The 13,652-nt window shown below is 41.9% G+C and overlaps 1 protein-coding gene and 1 pseudogene across 1 annotated transcript in view; both read right to left on the reverse strand.

The window, feature by feature from the left end:
• The window catches only part of dlg2 (discs, large homolog 2 (Drosophila)), a 188,610-nt gene that overhangs the window by 100,391 nt on the left and 74,567 nt on the right, over window positions 1–13,652 (reverse strand). The window lies entirely within an intron of this gene.
• LOC141007204 (uncharacterized) lies at window positions 7,992–12,688 on the reverse strand (annotated as a pseudogene).

Consider the following 13,652-nt stretch of genomic DNA (forward strand, 5'->3'; position numbering starts at 1 on the left):
ATGTGTCCAAGGGGCAGAAGGTAAATAGTGAACAGGAGGGGGCCAAGGACAGAGCCCTGGGGAACACCGCCGGAGACTGGGGAGGAGCCGGATCTTCGGTTCTTGAGTTGAACAAGTTGTGTGCGACCAGTGAGATAAGATTTCAGCCAAGCCAGAGGGATGTCAGTGATTCCAATGGAAGCTAACCTGTCCAAGAGGATGTCATGAGAGACGGTGTCAAAGGCTGCGCTGAGGTCGAGGAGAACCAGGATGGAGAGTAAACCAGAGTCAGATGTCATCAAGAGGTCATTTGTGATTTTCACCAGGGCTGTCTCAGTGCTATGAAGGGGACGAAAGTCAGACTGAAATTGTTCAAAGAGGTTGTAGTGAGACGGATGGGTGTTTAGCTGTGCTGCAACAGTTCTTTCTAGTATTTTGGAGAGAAATGGCAAATTTGAGATAGGATGAAAGTTGTTCAAATCATTCGAGTTTGCACCAGGTTTCTTGATAGTTGGAGTAATTGCAGCAGTCTTTAGTGATGATGGGACAACACCAGAAGTCAGTGAGGAATGAATGATGTCAGTTATTAGAGAAGACAGGGCAGGCAGGCAGACTTTTACCAGGTAGGTAGGTAGGGGGTCTAACTTGCAGGTGGATGATTTGGATTTAAGGATGAGTCCGGTTATTTCAGAGACAGTTGGCAGTTTGAAGCTGGCAAGTGGAGAGCTGATGGAAAATGTGGGCAGAGAGTGCAGAGAGGATGTCGAGTTATTTGAAGCAATCAATGGCTGGTGGATGTTTTCAATTTTGGCATTGAAGAAGGTCATGAAGTTATTGCACTGTGTAACTGTGAGTAAGTGAGGTGGTAGAGCATCAGGTGGTTTCAGGATATTGTTGATGGTTGAGAATAGGGCTCTAGTGTTCCCATCAGCTGTCCTGATTAAGGTTGAGTAGTATCTGGTTTTGGCTGAAGAAAAAGCATCCTTGTATTGGAGTGTGTGATTATGATACATTTCTTTGTGCACTGCTAGGCCAGTTTTGACATAAAGGTGTTCCAGATGACGGCCTTTAGTTTTGAGCTGGCGTAGTGCTGGTGTAAACCAAGGAGCGGAATGGGCAAAGGAAACAGATCTTGTTTTCAGAGGTGCAAGAGTATTTAGCAGTCGATGAAGTCCAATATTGTAGTGGGATACCAGTTCATCCGTGGTGGATAAGTTGTCTCTGTTAGGAAAGTCATCAATTCCATTAGAGAGGGCCGACAAGTCATTATTTTTGATGTTTCGAAATGTGATAGAGCGAGGCATGTTAGTCTTGGATAATCTTAGATTGACATTGAAGGATATTAACTTGTGGTCTGAGATAGGCAAATCTGAGGCACAACAGTTTTGAGGGGTTACACCAGAACAGCAGATTTGGTCAAGAATGTGTCCCTTGGAGTGTGTGGGAAAGTTAATATATTGCTGCAGTCCAAAGCTGTCAAGGCATGAAGTAAAGTCCTTTGTAAAAACATTGTTGATGCTATCCAAGTGGATATTAAAATCACCCAGCAATATTTAATTTGGGGACACAACATAAGGTTGTTAAGAAGGCAGAGAATTCCTGTAGGAAGGCATTATTTGGCTTGGGTGGTCGATAAATAGTGGCCAGAATAGTAGGAGTTGGGCCCTTGATTTGCAGAGCAATGGACTCAAATGAGGGGTACACAGGAAAAGGATTTGCAACTAAATATTAAGTATTATTCACTTTAATCTATTTGAAGTCTACCTGTTCCTATACTTTTGCTCACCTAAAAATGTGGTGTTCCATTACAAATGATTCTATCCTCTTAGTTGTGTAACAGATCTAGATGTAAATACCTGGAAATGAAAGCTGAAATGCTGATCTCTTGTCTCATATTCATCCTTTGATGTCAAACTCAAATGTTTTCAGTGTACAGCCAAAATAAAGGAATTGGCCTCACTGTTCCAATAGTTTTGGAGGGGACTACTCCTGACCTCCTCTCCAGCTATGAACCTGAAAGAGCTTTTAAGGATGTGGATACAACAAGGGCCAACATCATACTGTAGAACCTGATCATGTCGGGCAAAACGCATTCTTTCCTTCATGTCAGCTGTTGACTCATTCCCTACCTCACTAGCAGTGCTTTGCTCATCTCACTGACCATAATATAACCTGATCTGTAGTCCAATTTTATATATAGCCCTTCATTTTCTTTCTTTCTTTCCATTGCGTTGCCCTTTTGTTACCAAAACACTAGCACTACACATTAATTGTGCAGACTGAAAGCAGAGATATTCTCCTTAATCTGGCTTCCACGTGTTCGGTTTGACTCACTTATCCTATTATACAGTATTATCTTCCTGGGGGGGTCCTGCTTTTTGCTTTGACTGTCAAAGCACTTTGTTAACACTGTTTTTAATGGTGCTCTATAAAAAAAGTTCATTATTATTATTATTATTATTATTCTTGTTATTTTTATTGTTATTAGGATAAAATCTAGACAATCAAAGAGTAGGACAGCATGGACATCCTGCTAAACAGTAACTTTACTTATGGCCCACTCTTGTAAGCTTCTCTTCTAGGGTAGGGTAACTCCACCAATTTTCTACATTAAAGTCTTAGGAAGTACTACTGCATATGTGAAAAAGGTAGTAGAAAGCCTGGGGCCTACGTTACCCACGATACAACTAAGCCATTGTGTGACATCACTGATGGGAATATATCAGATTATGTTCAGCACCCCTGAAAGCCACAAAAGGCTTTATACTACTTTTTCACAGTAGTATGTAGCAGTACTCACCAAGATCTACAAACACACTTTAATGGGTAAAAAGAGAGAAACTCTAAAATGATTAACTTTCTGTGGATGCTCTTGTGTATTGAAAATCAAGTACAAGGGTTATAGTCTATATTGGAAATAATGATTTCTGATATATCAACTGATATTATCAGTTTTATTGCTTAAATATAGTGTCTGGATAACATCAAGGACACTAATGATCTCAATAGTCTCCTGTTGTACAGCAAGTTATGTTGTCTGTTGTCTGCAAATTTATCATCTCAATGCATTATGTCCATTACCGGTCCCCTCCACCCCCTCACCCTAGGCCTTTAGGTGAAAAAAAAAAAAAAAGAGACTACTTCAGCACTTAGCCTCAACCACATCCTTTCCATATGACATGCACACGCATGCACGCACACGTTTGTTGCTAAGCAGCGCACTGCATTTTGTTCATGTGAATGTGGCCTTGAAGCACACACTTCAGGGGGTCACAGATTACATGTGTAGCTAAAGTATAATCAGTAGGACTGATGTTACAATTACTGGTGAGCCAGACCACATTGGAAGTAGTGGGATCACACTTGTGATGACAAAAGTGGGTTCAGATGCAGCATGTACTGTAATTTGCAGAATAACTGGTAACTTAAGTTATCAAATACATTTTTGAGGAAAAAAACAATATTTGCCTCCAAAATGTGGTGAAGTGGAAGTATAAAAGAGCAGAAGATGAAAATACTGAAATTAAGTACAAGTACCTCAAAATTGTACTTAAGTACAGTACTTGAGTAAATATGGGACATTTTGACCTGATGGTGGTGCTAAATAGAGGATCAGGAATCTACAGTAAATTTCAAGAAAATTGGTCCGACAGTTGTTGAGTACTGCACATTATCACCAGCCTTAGGCCAGGCCCCTTGCAGTGCAAAAGTCTGATTAAGTGTACACATTTTACATTCGGCCACATTATATCTGTAGCCCCCAGGCAACACTCTGCTCAAGATTGTAAACAGCATTGAAAATTGAGTATCCATAGGCATCAGAGAAAAGCGCTCTGTCCTGTCAGTATAGTAAATGTGCAGTCAAGTTCATCCATCTTATGACACCAGCAGGAGAATTTGCTTGTGAGAGTAGTGTCAAAACATGCTAAAGGCAGATAACTTGAAATATGTTGTAAAGAAAACTGGTACTCAGGGACAAAATGACTGGGATAGGCGATCTGCTTTTGCTGAATGAGCTGACATAGACTGAGCTGAGTTCCCCTGTATGTGGGCAGGGTCAAAATACAGGATTTCGATTTCCTGGCAGCAGGGTCTGTCCCTCATTACTCACTCTCCCACGCAAATGAGGCAGAAAGGACGCAATTGAGCAAAGTCAAATAATTTACCCCTAAAGTCAAGCACTAACACCGACGTCAACAAAATGATTAATCAACAGGTGAACTGAAGTAGCACTATCTGCTGCAGCACAATCGAAATTGGACATCTTGACTATAAAAAGCAACACCATTCATGAAAATTGCCATAGCAAGGCTGACCTCAGCAGAAGTGTCTTACATACAGATCTGCCATGAAATTGCATTCTCCACCTCTGTTGTCAACCCAACTACATCAGTAAAGCAGACACAGTGTTGAACCTACCTTGTCTTTCAGCATTTTAGCTTTCCGGCTATTCTGTACAAGTCGCCTCCCTAGCTTCTTGGCATACCAAATAGAGGCAAACATAACGACAGGTGAAATAATGTTCTCAGGTCTGCATTGACAGCCCAAATGGCTCTAGCTGCTGCCCATCTGGACTGAGTGCTCCTTATCAGCAGACTGTAGCGCACAGGCGAGAGCAAAAAAAGAGAGGGAGGGAGGAAAGACGGGATGATGCTGAGGGATGGAAAGCGTCTGCACAGCAAAGTCAGGTCTTCGTCAGCCACAAAAGCAAGGGGAGGGAGGCAGGAAGACAGAGACAGAGGGAAAGAGAGGTTGAGGGAGAGAAAGGGAGGAGGGACCACTGCTTTCCACGTGGAAACAGCATCTTAAGCACCAATTGAAACCTGCTAAGAGGTTGTCGGCAGCTCCCAGTTTCCAGAGGTGGGGGTGGAAGGGAGTGGGTGATGCTCTGCTTTCACTACCTATGGCAACAGCCACTCATCATCCGAAAACCACCGATAAACAACAAAGAGGAAAAACATCATATTTTTACGATGAAAAATAATGTTTTTCACAGATGGAAGTCTTATTTTTTGAAGTTATAATTGTTAAGATTTTACTCTTCCAATTTTAATATTCATGTACAACATTTCTACAGCATTCGCCATTCAACATATTTGCATCTTCTAACTGCATCTATACACTGTCGTACTTTTCACTGTTACTGACATAATTTGCCTGTCTTGAATGGGATCAACTTGCATAATGCATGCCCATTTTGGACATGATATGTATTACAAAACCTACTGCATACACACATTTCACAAAATATGGATTGAATCATAAGCTTGGTATGACACTGTTTAAAGTCTACTTAAGTCTTCAAATTCAAAATATGAGCTGATGAAGAATCTCAGCAGATAGTTTGTTTGGCTGCACTTAAAACAGATACACCAGCTGCTTTCTTATATCACAATTCTGACGGATCAGCTGCTCAAGGTGTTTGCTGCCCCCAGTGGTTGATACACATGGTTGATCACAATTCTTGTATTCCCTATTGGTCTCTCTCCATTACTACCGTACGTCACATGTAATTACAAAGCATAACGGCGTAGCTACAGATTCTACACATGTACCAACGGTACACGGCTGCCCAAGTATATTTGTCGACCCATTTTAGCTTTTTAAAGACTTTTTGTTTTTTTTTCCAAGAGAACGACGGCATCCATGATGGATTAACTAGCGGACAATCTGCCTTTGCTCTTCCCCTCCCATCTACTGTCAATCACTGTGATGACCCTGTCCAGTTTGTGTCAGTTTGGGCAATCAAGTCATCTCTGGCTCTCTCTCCTTCCCAGCATGCAGGGCTTTTGTTTGGGTTATGTTTGGGTAAGATTTATTTTGTAAACTACGTTACACTTACACACACACACCCATACACTTCAGACACCACTGATAATACTGACGTACATACTTTACTTTATTTTTTATATAGTTGTTCAGTTAAAACAATAAATTCTTTTGTTAAGTAACTGCAATCTTGGTGTGGTCTCCCATATTTTGTCCGAACCAGAGCTGGTTCATGACAAAGTGGGGGCTCGTCCGGGATCTGAACCCGGGACCCCTCATGGGACCTCTCTTGACTGAGAATCATACCCCTCTGCAGACATAGAGATGCTCTCTGGTATTTGGCTACATCCCTCCTGTAAACGCAATGATTGTGATGCGACCTCTTCTATCTAATATAGGCCTGTTTATGCTGTTGTCTAGTACAAACTTGTAAGTGTTACACCAGGCTCAACTGCCATCATGGCGATGGAGTTGCAGGTTAAAAAAGCCTAAAATGCAGGGTGTGTTTTTTCGATGACTTAATAAAACATACTGCTGATGAAGAAAGCCAGTGCATGTGCATTAAGGTGGACAATTACAGCAACACTATAATGTAGGCAAACTCTTAATGTGATTCTGAAGTAATATAGTTTATTTATTTATTGGTTGTGAATGCTGAGTCAGCATTCAAAATATTTTTAAAGATTATTTGTTACTTTTAGCCTTTATTGACATAGAACAGCCAAGAGCGTGAGTGCGCTGTAACAGTACCTGGGCTGCTGCTGAGGATTACAGCCTCCAAATATGGGGTGCATGCCCCACCAGGTGAGCTACCAGGGCGCCCTAAAGATAGTTGATAAAATCCAGGATCTATCCCTTTATCTAGATCTGCACCAAAAGTTTATGGGGCCTATTATGACCCCTCATCCATCCAAAATTAATGTTTAATCACCTTCCTCTTTCTCTCTCCCATCTATCAACTTTGAGCATACATTTGAGGGCTTGACAGTGCGAGCATTTCACTTGCATTTGCAACTAAAAATAGATATGTGCAAACTGTAAATATAATTAGGAACGTGTGTGAATAAAAAATTCAGCCTAAGCAGTCAAACATGCATCAAACAACAATGAATATAATAGCGTCATGACGCTGGACCAATGCTGTCCAATCCGCAACAAAACAAGAAGAAGAAGAACCATCGATGTCTGTTGAAGAAGTCACAGGATCTACTCATCAGCGTGAAAAGCTCTCCAGGCACCAGTACCACAGAGCGGCAGCTATACAGAACATGTGTTTGGGACAAACAGACTTTTGTTTATCAAATGACAAACTGAGCTGACTACGCTCACTGCAACGGAGCACGTCTTCTCATGCTGTTACCATGGTAATATCTCTCTCCACAGCGCTCTGTCAGCGCTAGTTATAATCACTGTTTGGCCACTCAGCCCAAGATCTAATGTTATGAGAATTGCAAATATGTTGCACTGATTAAACCAAGAGGCCACTGAAAATCTGTACTGGAATCAACAGGAGGTGAGCTGGTTAGCTCCATTAGCTTTGTGGGGTTAACAGCTAACGAAGCAAATAGCTTACAGCAGAGCCAGAGCTGCCAACACACACAAATTACTCTCTTCACATGCTCTCACGTCATACCTCCTATACCTCTACAAATGAAAATGAAGAAGTATATTTTTTGATTGCATATAATAACAGGATAAAAGTACTGAATCGTATCGAAACACACTATCATGTTTTAACATTTTATTGTAATAACGTGAACAGTTACACGTTAAAGTATATATTATATATATATACACAATATATTTATATTGTTATAGTGTCTCATTTACACAATATGATTATGTTCTACTTCATGCTTGGGTGAGACAGGGTGAGATTTTGCTGTTATTGAGCACGGTGGATGACATTGCAATCAGTATGTGTACAGTAAGGAGGATTTTAAAATGCGTGGGGCTGTACAGAGGACAGAATCAGTCCTCCTCTCTCTGGAGCTAGTGTCATTTTCCATTTCCATTTAGTTCATTTAGCAGACGCTTTTGTCCAAAGCGACTTACAATAAGTACATTTGTCACAAGAAAGAAACCACAACATATCATCGTCGATAAAGTAGAAAAGAAAAAATAGAAACAATTCTCAAGCCCTCATCCGAGCAAAGTAGCTGCTATTTATCAAGGATACCTTAGGTAAAAAAGGGTGCTATGATGTAAGTGCTAAGGGTAAGAACATACAAGTGCATATACATTTATTTTTTGGGGGGGTGGGGGGGTGGGGAGGGAGTCATGCTAGTCATGCTGGGGAGGTGAAGTCTGAACAAGTGAGTCTTGAGTCTTTTGAGGAAGATGGCGAGTGATTCTGCTGTCCTGACATTGGTTGGGAGTTCGTTCCACCACTGGGGCGCCAGAACAGAGAAGCGTTGCGACTTCGCTGAGCGGGTTTTGTTTGCTCTTCGCGATGGCAGTACCAGCCGGCCAGCTGATGTAATAGAGCGAAGTGCTCGCGCTGGGGCGTGTGGTCTGACCAGTGTTTGGACGTAGATGGGTGCAGTTCCATTGACGGCCTTGAAGGCCAGGACTTGAATCTGATGCGGGCCGCAACAGGAAGCCAGTGGAGGTCACAGAGGAGGGGGGTCACATGGGAGAATTTGGGTAAATTGAAAACAAGGCGCACTGCAGCGTTCTGGATACGTTGCAGCGGTTTAGTCGCAGAGGCTGGGAGTCCAGCCAAGAGCGAGTAGTCCAGGCGGGAGATGACCAGTGATTGGACCAGGAGTTGCGTCGCGTCCTTTGCGAGGAAAGACCGGATCCTGCGGATGTTATAGAGGGCAAATCTGCAGGATTTGGCCACTGTGGTGATGTTGGGGGTGCAGGATAGTCCGTCGTCAAGGATTACCACCCAGGTTCCTCGCAGTCGATGAAGGCAATACTGTGACGTCCTTGACAGTGACTGACAGGTCCATGTGAGGGCAGTCTTTCCCCAGGATGAAGAGGAGTTCAGTTTTACTAAGGTTGAGCTTGAGATGATGTGCAGTTGTCCAAGCAGAGATGTCTGCCAGACATTCCGAGATGCGCATGGCACCATGGGTATTGGAGGATGGGGGAAAGGAGAGGAACAGTTGGGTGTCATCAGCATAACAGTGGTAAGAGAATCCATGTTATGTGATTGCATAGCCTAGTGATCTAGTGTATAGTTAAAACAGAAGTGGTCCTAGTACTGAGCCTTGAGGGACACCAGTTTCCAGGGAGCAGGGTTTGGACAAGGAGCCATTTCACGTGACCTGAAAAGTGCGATTTGTCAGGTATGATGTGAACCAGGTTAGAGCAGAGTCAGCGATGCCAAGTTCAGCCAGAGTAGAGAGGAGGATCTTGGTGGTTGACTGTGTCAAACGCAGAGGATAAGTTGACTGACGAGTGGGACGAGGCTCTGGTGGCACGGAGCGACTCAGTCACTGTGAGGAGGGCCGTCTCAGTGGAGTGAGCAGTCCTGAAGCCTGACTGATTAGGGTCAAGGAGGTCATTTTGTGAAAGGTAGGAGGACAGTTCTGTAGCTGTCTTGAAATGAGCTGGAATACGGCCTGAAGTGAGGGAGGAGTTGATCAGGGCGGTAAGGAAAGGCAAGAAGTCGTGTGAGATGTTTTGGAGAAGAGAGGAGGGAATCGAGTTGAGGGAACAGGTGGTGGCACGGTTAGACGTTACTAGTGTGTGAACATCTTCAGAGGAGAAGGGTGAAGCAGGTAAGGCTGTCATAGGTGAGGGTTGGGGGAGTCATCAACAATGAGGGAGGAGGGAGGGGGAGGGGTAGGAAGGGTGAGGAGGGAAGAGAACATGGAGAATAGTTTTTGGGGTTAGAGGCAGAGGAGTTGATCTTTGACAGGTAGAAGGCAGATTTGGCTGCTGATAAGAAGTCGGACAGGAGATGGTGGTAGTGAGCAAGGTCATCAGGATGACGTGATTTTTTCCATTTTCTCACCGATCTGTTGGTTTACAGCTGGTCGGGAGGTGAGGGGACAGAGAGTGTTTAAAGAGGAGGAGAGGGAGGATAACAGAGTGGAGGAGGCGAAAAGAGAATAGAGAAAAGAGAAAAGAACAGTTGAGGAGAGAGTGGAGGGAGAGAGGGATTTCAGGTTACGTATTTTTCATTGATCAGCTGGAGGCACCATGGATAGCTTTCAAGTGCAGGTACTCGCATTCCTATCTTTCGACATGGATTTTGCCTTTGATAGTGATCAATAATCAATAAAGATTATGACAACAACTCTGTTTGACTGAGTATGAGTAAAATGCTCTATTTAGCTGTAGGAGGAGGACCGTTGCACTGCGTAATGTGATGTGCGGATCCACTAATCAGCAGGACAGGTCATAAAAACTGTCAAAAAACAGGTCATAAAACTCTTTCATGCATGATTAATAGGGAATGGGGTATTGGTGGGTGAAAAAAAGTATCTTTAATGAGCAAGATATTATATTCATAGCCAGCAATGGACTCAAAATGAATCATTAAGAGTTTTTTGCGGAAATTGTCAATGTATTCCTGTTCAGAATAACTCTGATGACTCTGACTATACTCATGATATTGGTATGTATAAATGTATTTGGACTCTGGACTTACTATATAGTTTAGGACAGGCAGGAGACGACCCCCCCCACATGCGTGCCCAACTTCTCCCTTTCTCACTCCAAGGTTTTCTGAACAGTTGGCAGCCCTGAGAGCTAATGTTAAACACACTGCAGGACAGAGAGTTTCTGTTCAGAGGAACATGAGGCGTTGCCCTGCTTCCTGTCCTGCAACTGCAGATTAATGCAACAACATGAGTTTAAACTTAATACATGTACTGAAATTTGGCTTGTAAAAGTACTTTGAGGTTGCAGTTACAAACACTTCACATCATTTTACCAAACTCCATGTCAGATGAAGGTAACCAGATTTTTTCATACAGTTTCAGTCAGGTTATTTAAGATGCCAGGTGACACGTTTAGAAAAATGAAACTTTTATTTTCCCTTAAATCTGTCACCCTTTTGTTGTACTTTTGTGTCAAAAGATAATTTAGGTTGTTTACAGCACAAAAACATCTGATTTTAATGTGATGAAAGTCAAATAATAATTTTGTCTCTATATAATATGTTATTTGTCACAGCTGTAAGGTGCTGGAGAAGCTTTGAAATACACTTTGAAAATGCTTGAAAAGTGCTTGAATTTACTTTTGAAAATGTAGTATAAAAAAATGTAGTATAAAAGTTTAAAAAGTTTAAATCTTTACACAATTTAGTGTCTGTTGTACAAAGTACATCTTACACTATACATTATTGGTCATACTTATTAGTTTGAATGCTGAGTCAGCATCTTCGAATCCTCTTCAAACCATGCTACTTTGAAATGCTTCAGCCCCCCCCCCCCCCCCCCTTTCCCAGTCTCTGCTTTTCCTGGCCTTCAAATGTGCCCTTCGAAGGATGCAGCCCCTGAATTTGGACACAGCCACACACTCTCCTGTTGTCCTCTCACCCACAGGTGTGCACTCATTATATCACTTTAGCCACACCCACACTTTCACAGCCCCTCCTCTCCCTCACAGATTGCTGTGAGGGAGAGGAAAGAAGCAGTCCAGTCTGCTACAACCTACAGTTTAAATTGAAAGTTTCAAGAAGTCACAAGACTTTCAAATATTTACCCTGTATTCAGCTTTTGAAAATCTTTTACAGTTTTTGAATATCACAGTTTTAGTTTCAGGCTAATGTGTGTGTATTGCAGGAGCTAGAGTGGAGAAGAGCGGGAAAACATTTGGAACTTTTTCCGAAACTTTTTTCTGGAGAAATGCTGACAGTACAAATTTTCTAACTCACTGTCATTCCCTCATCTTTGGATCTACAAAAAGAAAATTGACATCAATGCGTTCAATAACTTTGCCAATAGCAGGTATACAAACAGGTGTTTTGGAGGTATTTCCTATAATAAAATTTCCCATTAGGTATAATAGAAAATCATTGTGAAATTAGCTCAAACCCACCCCTCTTTTAGGCCTTGTTGCCTCACCATACCTTAATATAGAAAAGTGATTCAAAGTTTAAATTTGTCACCAGAGTTTGGACTTTGCTAGCCAAAATGGTCAGTTTGATAGCCCTCTCTCTTACTGACACACAGTGTGTAGCTTATAAACCAACGTGGCACGGCTATCTCTATTAAAATCCCCATGTAACAGCTAATAGAATGCTATTTGTTTCGCCATAGTTACATGCTTCCTGTAAAAACAGGCAGCAGCCAATAGCGTAAAATGTGGAGGTGGAGTTAGTTAGGACTGCCTACCGAGCGAATTGCAGCTTACTACATTTAGTAGCAATCAGCACCTACTTCAGCAACAAAGCTACTGGTATCTGTCTACCAGGAAACTCCATAAATTACCACGGAAGTGTAAGTGACCTCCGTCCGTGCTGTCAGAGGCTACGTACAGCCCCAGTCTGGAGGTGTTCATTAAGAAAATGCTGGTTATCAGTATGTTTGTTAGCACTTACTTTAGCAACAAGTACAGCTATTTGTCCAGAGTTTCTCTAGGCAGAGCGGCCTGGGAGCATTAAAGTGAAAGCCAGACAGTATTTTCTCCCTAAGACATGTCCCAGTTCAAACCAAGATCTGACATTGTGATTTCTTTTTCTAGTTATAGAGTTGTGTTCTCTGTGAGATCTGGACCATAGCAACACGTCATTCTTCTTTTTAAACATCCATGGCAACGTCATAAAAATAAAGAAAGCGTTCATTGGACAAATAATTAATATATGCCCCTGAGTGCAGGATGAATGATTACCAATTTTTATGATTCTCCATTAAGTTACAAACTCTAAAATACCAGTAAAAACACCTTCAAAATGGCTTTTTTGCCACTGTTTGGCCTGATACTGGTGTGATGTATGGAACAAGACACATATGATAAAAAAAACTTACTCACCAGGCATCAGGCACTACATTTTTTGCACATGTGCTCCTTAGGAAAAAAGGAGAATGCAGAATGCAGGCTTTCTGCCTTTTACTTCTGGGCTTCAATTTAGAATTCCTCTCTGATCAATTGGATATCTTGCTTTGCATTCAAATAGTTCCAGGACCATGAAGAATATCACATTAGAGCATGTGTGTTGACAACGTATTCCGGACCAACCTCCTATAATAACACGACTTCCCCTTCATCACTAAAGAGATGCAGGCTAATTACCAGGAAAGATGACACCACACAGCTGAACAATGATAAACTACAGGATGAGGAGGATGACATGGCCTCCAAGAGCCTCAGCCTGGTTCATCCTGTGCAGGTTTGACCTATAAAAGAGTTTTCTGTTTGCAATCACTGCAGATGGTTGCGATCAATAATGTTTTACAGTATATACGTACAGTATACACATCTTTTGCATATCTTTCACTGACTGAAAAAGCAGAATAAACTGTTTTGAAAAACAAATGAACAATCAGGTGGCTGGTATTGGCAGCTCAGCACATCTCAGCTTCTTTCTACCTGCAAAAGGATACACACACAAAACCTTTGTTATTGTTTCTCCACACAAATAAGGGTGGGAGCTTCCAGGACAATAACCCTACAAAACCAAGCCTACTTTAAATTATAAAGAACTTCTCACTTGTTCGTTATGCATTAAACTGGTGGTAGCAGCGAGAAAAATCAAACATTTTGTTATTGAAAGAACAAATGGGATCAGATCTGTAACAATAACTTCAGTGCTAATACTGTGCTCTTTGAATATAACAGAATAAATGAATGTTTGTCAGTCCTGTAGATATCACTGGCAATGTAACAGTGGGGGCAGTAGGAGATGATTTGCTTTTAGTTGTAGCTGACTTCACCATCTTCCAGACTATGAGATCTAACATTTTATCTAAAAACATGGCATTCAGGCAAGACCTGCTGATAAG

This window comes from Pagrus major, chromosome 13 (genome assembly GCF_040436345.1).
Source record: "Pagrus major chromosome 13, Pma_NU_1.0".
Taxonomy (NCBI): domain Eukaryota; kingdom Metazoa; phylum Chordata; class Actinopteri; order Spariformes; family Sparidae; genus Pagrus; species Pagrus major.